This window comes from Uranotaenia lowii, chromosome 2, assembly GCF_029784155.1.
Source record: "Uranotaenia lowii strain MFRU-FL chromosome 2, ASM2978415v1, whole genome shotgun sequence".
NCBI lineage: Eukaryota > Metazoa > Arthropoda > Insecta > Diptera > Culicidae > Uranotaenia > Uranotaenia lowii.
In genome coordinates this window covers 185,427,361-185,437,558 of record NC_073692.1, presented here as the reverse complement: position 1 = coordinate 185,437,558, position 10,198 = coordinate 185,427,361, and the positions used below count along the sequence as shown (strand labels likewise).

The 10,198-nt window shown below is 37.4% G+C and overlaps 1 long non-coding RNA gene across 1 annotated transcript; it reads right to left on the bottom strand.

Annotated features, from left to right (window-relative positions):
- Positions 1-3,992: 3,992 nt before the first annotated feature.
- On the bottom strand, positions 3,993-4,537 carry LOC129745116 (uncharacterized). The gene is made up of 3 exons (XR_008737079.1): positions 4,312-4,537; positions 4,164-4,250; positions 3,993-4,063 (listed from the first exon to the last, which is right to left on the bottom strand). It is a non-coding gene; the product is annotated as an uncharacterized LOC129745116 (long non-coding RNA).
- Between the last annotated feature and the right edge of the window lie 5,661 nt (positions 4,538-10,198).

Below are 10,198 nucleotides of genomic sequence, written 5' to 3'. Positions count from 1 at the left end.
TCTCTTTAGCCAACTCGACGATATCTTCCGCTTCGCGACGGCCACTCCGATATAAGCTAACTATTTTGGTTCCGTTTGGGCATGGATTACGTTCTACCAGCGTTACTTTTGACATCGCTTCCTGATACTGTTCCGCACTAGCAGGGTCTGCCATTCTTTTCATAATCGTTCTACACCTTTCTAGATGGAGCTGTTCATCCAGCAGGATTTTTCTTATCGCCTGAAAAGTTCACTGAGGTCGAAAATATTTTCTGGCCAAATCACGCGTTGTTTGAGCAGGCAAAAAATAACAAATTGTGAAATAAATTATTTTGAAACCATTTACGGTGCTGTGCTGGCTGATAAAACAATCTATTTACAAACATTGAACTTTTGTCGCTCGCATGTCGAGCACCCATGGGGGATCTTTCTTTTTACCGAACTGTTCGAATGTTATTTGCGAAATGTTCGAAAAATTTGTAACAACGAAGATTCGAGCAGATTTCTGGCCGTATATAGACAGGGTGGTGACAGCTACGGGTGTAAGCTGTTTGAGAAAAAGTAGGCAATGGGCAATAGGGGTGTCAGGTGTCCTGATTTATCAGGATTTGTCCTGATTTTCGAGAGACCGTCCTGATTTTTCAAAAACGCTTGAACTGTCCTGATTTTTGAAAAATGGCCCTTAAAATGTCCTGAGTTGTCCTGATTGTTAAAAAAATATCCAAATCATAACTTAATTTATTGTTAAATGATGAGAACATCAAACAAATCATAAATAAAATAGTTTTACCAGTTAAACCAATGAGATACTTCGATTCAAATGACATTTAAATGAGGTTTTTCGATATTAACTGCAGACTAGCCGAGGTTATTCTCGCTACAGTTGCATAATTCGAGGCGTCTTCAGCACCTATATTTCGCCTTTAGTTATGCAATCTTTGCAGAACTGCATTTTGTTTTCACCAATTTGGTGGTGTCCTGAAAAATCCTGATTTTTTCTTTGCAGTGTCCTGATTTATGACAAAACGACCTGGCACCTCTGATGGGCAATACCAAAAGTTTTTCAGTGATGGAATGGTGGTGTGGAAGGATTGTACACCCTTAAAAAATCTTACACAAAAGTATGTAAAAAGAAGTCAAAACAACCCGTAAGTGCAGGAAGCTACTAGGGTAACGGACTTATTTTGGACCGGGTACATATTTTGGACCACCTTGTAGCTTTTTGCCAATATTTCTCTCATAAATCATGTTATTCATAAAAATTTTGAACAAATATAGTTAAAGCTACTTCTTATGATTCTAATCACATCTAAAGTTTTATTTAAGTAATTTGTTAACGGAGAGAAAATTGAAAATTAAGTTTTGATTTTTCACAGTTGGACCGAATCAGAGCTATTTCAGGAGGACGTGCCATTATTGGAGTCAACTTTCAAGAGGTTTGCTGCATAGCTGTGATGAATTTTACAAATACAAACATGCTCACAGCTATGATAAAACACGTGAAAACAATTTTGCAGGCTCGAAAAAGAAAAATAATTGGTTTTAATAGCAATTTGACCCATGTCGAAAATAGGTCCCACCTTATTCCTTAGGGACTTATTTTGCACCACTGGACCATAACATGGGTATTAAACTAGCTGTTAAATGTTCATGAACTTAATAAGACGTTATAGAACAATAGTTAATATTAGAACAATCTTATCAAATAATATATTTAATTATAGCTATAAATGTTTCAAAACTTGGAAAAAAAATGGTTGAAATGTGTAAATTTTACAAGCGATGAAGTTCTAAAAATCTAGGTTTTTAGCCCCTGTGGTTATGCAATTTAAAAAAAAACTGTTGGAAAATTACTCCAACGATAAATTTTATCCTAGAACAAAATTAGTATCAAACTTAAAACTGAATTTTTGTGAAAAAAATCTGGGTTTAGATGGCTTAAAAGATATAAAAAATCTCCCACATTTTTATCTTTTTGAATCTATTGACAGAACTGAAGCCAAACCAAATCCACTAAGGTTTTGGAAGTCAAAATGCATCAATTGATGTCGAAAAGTTCAAGATGTCAGACTTTCTCAACTAATCATTGGGTCGCCTGAAGGAGATTTGCGTTCTGAAAATTGAGTCTAAAGATAAGCCAACTGGCCAGTATTGAACACTGCAGAACAAATTTCGTCGAGATTTCAGTCTGCTGTCAGAATTTTCATAACATTTGGAACACACTGTATAACAGAGGAACAGTCTATAACAGGCATGTCAAACTCGTTTAGGTGTGCGGGCCGCATTAAATATTGCGGTTACTGGGAAAATTTCTAATCGCGCGACGGTAGCCTTCCGTGCGGTAGGCTAGCCGGAGCAGTAAACACAGTTAAAAAAATCACTCTCACTTACTAATTTCATTGAAAAGTTAAGAAGTAAATTCTTGAATCAATCTTCAAATCATTATTTTGCAAGAGAGGAATAAACATGAAGTCAACGGAATGAAATATTATTATTCTTAGTATTCATTGAGATTGAATTAATTACGAGCGTTAAAATCCCAGACAAAACAAAAAACAATCTACATTATTGAAAACACATGTTTCCATAGCCTGATAATTAACGAATTTGGCATGACGAAAATTTTTGATGCGATGAATGCGTCTTTGATACTTTATATGCTAGTCGAATTCAATTATGTTGTCGTTAAAATGTAACAAATCGTATACGAGAAGTTAAAAAAAGGAGTTGTGTAAGGTGAATAGTCTATTATAGAAAATAATACCATTCGCATCGCAAAAAATTGGACTGCACACTCATAACTGCGAAATTTATGCGATCTGTCAAATCAGTATAAAATCTGACGGTTTTCTACACGCTAACCGCTTTTCAGTTAAACTTTATACGGATAACCCCGACTGCAAAACATTGCACGAAATCCAACATTCAATGAATGATCGCTACCGTATCGTTGAACTCTTAACTTATTTAAACAACTACAGGTTTTCATTTTTTTCATGATTTTGACCGCTGATTGACCAAGCTCAAGGCAAACACAATTTTTTGTTTTATAAACAATAGATAATCCAATAATAATATTTGGTATACATGTTTGTTTGACAACTTTTTATTGAATCATCTTCCAATGTTTTCCGCTTGTTCATTCGATTTAATTTCAGTCGATAAATATAATCCTTATGTAGAACAATGCTCATTTTTTTCTTGAATACTGTAATTTTTTTTTACAGTGGTACCCTACGGGAGCCCAAATCAGCTATCGCAGAAATAGAAAAAAAGAGTGGATCAGCAATATTTTCTATGACGTAGAGGGCCGCACCCCTAGTTTGACATGCCTGGGTCTATAACAATAAGAAAAGACAAAATTGTCTGAATAATTCACATAATTGCGCATCAATCGCTGTCGAAATATAACAAAATTTAGAAAAAAAACTTATTTAGTTTAAGGGTGGTCCAAAATAGGTCCAAAGGGTGGTCCAAAATAGAAACCTGGTGGTCCAAAATACTGACCAGAGTAATGATCGGAAAAACGTGTTTTTAGGCTTAAATCTTGTTACATTGCATCAAACGACGATATTTTTCGATAGAAAAAGCCTTCATCTTCGTAATGAATGGATAAAGCAGTCGGAAATTGTAACATATGCCTTTTTATTCCAGAAAATAGCATAGCCACTTCCCAAAGCGGTCCAAAATAGGTCCGTTACCCTAGTATGTAAAAAGGATGATACGAAAAATTATGTAGTAAGGCTGGTACGGACGAGTATGTAGAAAGTACGCAAAAGAACGTAGGGCTGCGTGAACTGAAAAGTATGTTAAAATCACATAAATTAGGAACATTTCTTAATTCATTTAGAAGCAGGGATATTTTCTTTTGAATTGAATCATTTTTCTTATTATGCTAATTTATTGTCAATAAACCATAAAATTAAAGCAAACTGGCTCCGTTGGCTCACCCGAGAAGTTCTTCGCTGGGGATAATTTTGAAGTAGCCATAGCATGATGGGTAAACCAAAAACCACCGTTATAGCATTGGTCACTTCGGGACATCGGTTAGCTTGGGCTGGTCATTGGGCTGCTGATTCTGGGGCTGGGTGTCCAGGGGAACCGGGAGTAGCCGGTGAGGTTGTAAATCATATAGAAGAAAGAAATGGTAAAAAATGCTAAAATTAAAAAAAAAGAAATATTACCCATGCTTTCTGGTTGACTTGGTTGCGGCCGGGACTATGGTGGAATCGGCATGTCGCTTCGGGACCTAGAGGAAACCAACAACTTTCCTAAAATTATGGTCAAAAATTGAATAAAACATACAGCAGAAATAAATGTTTTCAAACTTACCGAGAGGAGCAAAGAAATTTTGATGATTTCGGAAAGACTTAACCGGCAGTTTTGGAAAAGTTGTGTGCGTGCAAGTAGGATGCAAAATACAGACTGATATTATGGTGGTGCGAGTGAGAAGCACAACGCCGTCATCCTCAATTTTACATATTTTGTAGTTGTTTCAACGGAGAGGAACTTCAAAAACAGAAAGAACTGGGAAAGTATGTAAAATTCACCGAGTCTCCGAAACTCACCGCACGTAAAATGAAACGAACTTCAAAGTATGTACTTTTTACGGTTTCAGTATGTAAAAATTTCTTAGCGTGTATACCGATTGGCATAAAGTCATTTGGCATAAAGCCGTTTGGCATAACGCCGTTTGGCATAAAAGTCGTTTGGCATAAAGTCGTTTGGCATAATGGCCGTTTGGCATAATGGTCGTTTGGCATAATGGTCATTTGGCATAATGACCGTTTGGCGTAAAATGATGGATAAAAATTTCGAAGAAGCCTCCTCACGCTTCGCGTTCAAACGCTTCGCGTTGCGGACCGGGCTGGGGGATTGTCCCTAGCTTTGGGTAAACCTAGAAACACGGGACCTTCCTAGGGCTTTGAATAAACCTAGAAAGACATGGCCGTTCTAAAATGATGGATCAAAATTTCGAGGAAGCCTCCTCACGCTTCGCGTTCGAACTGAAATGAAGTGTGGTCCTTACGCTTCGCGTTGCGGACCGGGCTAGGGGATTGTCCCTAGCTTTGGGTAAACCTAGAAACACGGGGCCTTCCTAGGGCTTTGAATAAACCTAGAAAGACGTGGCCGTCCTAAAATGATGGATCAAAATTTCGAGGAAGCCTCCTCACGCTTCGCGTTCGAACTAAAATGAAGTATGGTCCTCACGCTTCGCGTTGCGGACCGGGCTAGGGGATTGCCCCTAGCTTTGGGTAAACCTAGAAACACGGGGCCTTCCAAGGGATTTGATTAAACCTAGAAAATCGGTAAATTGAAAAAAAAACTTATGTGTTTTAATGAAATGAATTTGCGGCTTTATCGGTGACAATTAAAGAGTTGAAATGAAAGACGGATAGAAGAACAGAAGAAAATTCTAAGGTGGTGAAAAGAGCGAAGAGCATTTGAAATAGAAGCTTGACCACATGCTAAATTCTTTGTCCCACATCAATTAACTGTATTGAAGAAGTAGTACCCAATAGAGAAGGCACTACATTTTTCGATACAGTTAATTATGGATGGTTCGACCGCCATGTGAGTGTGCACATGTGCCGAACGGACGAAAAATTTAGCATGTGGTTGCTCTGTTAAGTCTTCTATTGTGCGATATCGTTCCATCGATGGCTAGGTAGATTTCTTATTTTCGTTTTGTGCGGATGTTCCAACTGGATTGAGTTGTCGCATACGGTCAACGGTCAGAAATCTTGGCCTAACTATTTTCGATTATCGGAACGATGTTTTGTAATTGATTTTTATAGCCGAATTATTTTTATTATTTTAAGAGGAGAAATCACCGTGAATTTGTTTTATGAAATGAATTTGCGGCTTTATCGGTGACAATTAAAGAGTTGAAATGAAAGACGGATAGAAGAACAGAAGAAAATTCTAAGGTGGTGAAAAGAGCGAAGAGCATTTGAAATAGAAGCTTGACCACATGCTAAATTCTTTGTCCCACATCAATTAACTGTATTGAAGAAGTAGTACCCAATAGAGAAGGCACTACATTTTTCGATACAGTTAATTATGGATGGTTCGACCGCCATGTGAGTGTGCACATGTGCCGAACGGACGAAAAATTTAGCATGTGGTTGCTCTGTTAAGTCTTCTATTGTGCGATATCGTTCCATCGATGGCTAGGTAGATTTCTTATTTTCGTTTTGTGCGGATGTTCCAACTGGATTGAGTTGTCGCATACGGTCAACGGTCAGAAATCTTGGCCTAACTATTTTCGATTATCGGAACGATGTTTTGTAATTGATTTTTATAGCCGAATTATTTTTATTATTTTAAGAGGAGAAATCACCGTGAATTTGTTTTATGAAATGAATTTGCGGCTTTATCGGTGACAATTAAAGAGTTGAAATGAAAGACGGATAGAAGAACAGAAGAAAATTCTAAGGTGGTGAAAAGAGCGAAGAGCATTTGAAATAGAAGCTTGACCACATGCTAAATTCTTTGTCCCACATCAATTAACTGTATTGAAGAAGTAGTACCCAATAGAGAAGGCACTACATTTTTCGATACAGTTAATTATGGATGGTTCGACCGCCATGTGAGTGTGCACATGTGCCGAACGGACGAAAAATTTAGCATGTGGTTGCTCTGTTAAGTCTTCTATTGTGCGATATCGTTCCATCGATGGCTAGGTAGATTTCTTATTTTCGTTTTGTGCGGATGTTCCAACTGGATTGAGTTGTCGCATACGGTCAACGGTCAGAAATCTTGGCCTAACTATTTTCGATTATCGGAACGATGTTTTGTAATTGATTTTTATAGCCGAATTATTTTTATTATTTTAAGAGGAGAAATCACCGTGAATTTGTTTTATGAAATGAATTTGCGGCTTTATCGGTGACAATTAAAGAGTTGAAATGAAAGACGGATAGAAGAACAGAAGAAAATTCTAAGGTGGTGAAAAGAGCGAAGAGCATTTGAAATAGAAGCTTGACCACATGCTAAATTCTTTGTCCCACATCAATTAACTGTATTGAAGAAGTAGTACCCAATAGAGAAGGCACTACATTTTTCGATACAGTTAATTATGGATGGTTCGACCGCCATGTGAGTGTGCACATGTGCCGAACGGACGAAAAATTTAGCATGTGGTTGCTCTGTTAAGTCTTCTATTGTGCGATATCGTTCCATCGATGGCTAGGTAGATTTCTTATTTTCGTTTTGTGCGGATGTTCCAACTGGATTGAGTTGTCGCATACGGTCAACGGTCAGAAATCTTGGCCTAACTATTTTCGATTATCGGAACGATGTTTTGTAATTGATTTTTATAGCCGAATTATTTTTATTATTTTAAGAGGAGAAATCACCGTGAATTTGTTTTATGAAATGAATTTGCGGCTTTATCGGTGACAATTAAAGAGTTGAAATGAAAGACGGATAGAAGAACAGAAGAAAATTCTAAGGTGGTGAAAAGAGCGAAGAGCATTTGAAATAGAAGCTTGACCACATGCTAAATTCTTTGTCCCACATCAATTAACTGTATTGAAGAAGTAGTACCCAATAGAGAAGGCACTACATTTTTCGATACAGTTAATTATGGATGGTTCGACCGCCATGTGAGTGTGCACATGTGCCGAACGGACGAAAAATTTAGCATGTGGTTGCTCTGTTAAGTCTTCTATTGTGCGATATCGTTCCATCGATGGCTAGGTAGATTTCTTATTTTCGTTTTGTGCGGATGTTCCAACTGGATTGAGTTGTCGCATACGGTCAACGGTCAGAAATCTTGGCCTAACTATTTTCGATTATCGGAACGATGTTTTGTAATTGATTTTTATAGCCGAATTATTTTTATTATTTTAAGAGGAGAAATCACCGTGAATTTGTTTTATGAAATGAATTTGCGGCTTTATCGGTGACAATTAAAGAGTTGAAATGAAAGACGGATAGAAGAACAGAAGAAAATTCTAAGGTGGTGAAAAGAGCGAAGAGCATTTGAAATAGAAGCTTGACCACATGCTAAATTCTTTGTCCCATGTTGATGTGGGACAAAGAATTTAGCATGTGGTCAAGCTTCTATTTCAAATGCTCTTCGCTCTTTTCACCACCTTAGAATTTTCTTCTGTTCTTCTATCTGTCTTTCATTTCAACTCTTTAATTGTCACCGATAAAGCCGCAAATTCATTTCATAAAACAAATTCACGGTGATTTCTCCTCTTAAAATAATAAAAATAATTCGGCTATAAAAATCAATTACAAAACATCGTTCCGATAATCGAAAATAGTTAGGCCAAGATTTCTGACCGTTGACCGTATGCGACAACTCAATCCAGTTGGAACATCCGCACAAAACGAAAATAAGAAATCTACCTAGCCATCGATGGAACGATATCGCACAATAGAAGACTTAACAGAGCAACCACATGCTAAATTTTTCGTCCGTTCGGCACATGTGCACACTCACATGGCGGTCGAACCATCCATAATTAACTGTATCGAAAAATGTAGTGCCTTCTCTATTGGGTACTACTTCTTCAATACAGTTAATTGATGTGGGACAAAGAATTTAGCATGTGGTCAAGCTTCTATTTCAAATGCTCTTCGCTCTTTTCACCACCTTAGAATTTTCTTCTGTTCTTCTATCCGTCTTTCATTTCAACTCTTTAATTGTCACCGATAAAGCCGCAAATTCATTTCATAAAACAAATTCACGGTGATTTCTCCTCTTAAAATAATAAAAATAATTCGGCTATAAAAATCAATTACAAAACATCGTTCCGATAATCGAAAATAGTTAGGCCAAGATTTCTGACCGTTGACCGTATGCGACAACTCAATCCAGTTGGAACATCCGCACAAAACGAAAATAAGAAATCTACCTAGCCATCGATGGAACGATATCGCACAATAGAAGACTTAACAGAGCAACCACATGCTAAATTTTTCGTCCGTTCGGCACATGTGCACACTCACATGGCGGTCGAACCATCCATAATTAACTGTATCGAAAAATGTAGTGCCTTCTCTATTGGGTACTACTTCTTCAATACAGTTAATTGATGTGGGACAAAGAATTTAGCATGTGGTCAAGCTTCTATTTCAAATGCTCTTCGCTCTTTTCACCACCTTAGAATTTTCTTCTGTTCTTCTATCCGTCTTTCATTTCAACTCTTTAATTGTCACCGATAAAGCCGCAAATTCATTTCATAAAACAAATTCACGGTGATTTCTCCTCTTAAAATAATAAAAATAATTCGGCTATAAAAATCAATTACAAAACATCGTTCCGATAATCGAAAATAGTTAGGCCAAGATTTCTGACCGTTGACCGTATGCGACAACTCAATCCAGTTGGAACATCCGCACAAAACGAAAATAAGAAATCTACCTAGCCATCGATGGAACGATATCGCACAATAGAAGACTTAACAGAGCAACCACATGCTAAATTTTTCGTCCGTTCGGCACATGTGCACACTCACATGGCGGTCGAACCATCCATAATTAACTGTATCGAAAAATGTAGTGCCTTCTCTATTGGGTACTACTTCTTCAATACAGTTAATTGATGTGGGACAAAGAATTTAGCATGTGGTCAAGCTTCTATTTCAAATGCTCTTCGCTCTTTTCACCACCTTAGAATTTTCTTCTGTTCTTCTATCCGTCTTTCATTTCAACTCTTTAATTGTCACCGATAAAGCCGCAAATTCATTTCATAAAACAAATTCACGGTGATTTCTCCTCTTAAAATAATGTGTTTTAATGTTTAGCAACATTTTATGTTACCTTATAAATTTTTATATTTTTATGCCAAACGGCCATTATGCCAAACGGACATTATGCCAAATGACCATTATGCCAAACGTCCATTATGCCAAACGGCCATTATGCCAAACGACTTTATGCCAAACGACTTTTATGCCAAACGACGTTATGCCAAACGGCTTTATGCCAAATGACTTTAGGCCAAACGGCGTAGGACCGTGTGGAAGTACTCAAAATTTTTGTTACATTTCGGAACAAACTTGTTCCAAAATATCCTTAGGGGGGTGGTGAGATCTATAAAATCGAGACAGGGGGCGGTGAGCGAAAAAGTTTGAAAACCTCTGCTGTAGACCTATTAACATCTATATGAGGTTCAGGGTGGTTTTCCTCGGGTTCGAAGAGCATAAATTCGTTCTGGCGACCAGGTGAACCTCACATGACCGAACGATATGCTCGACGT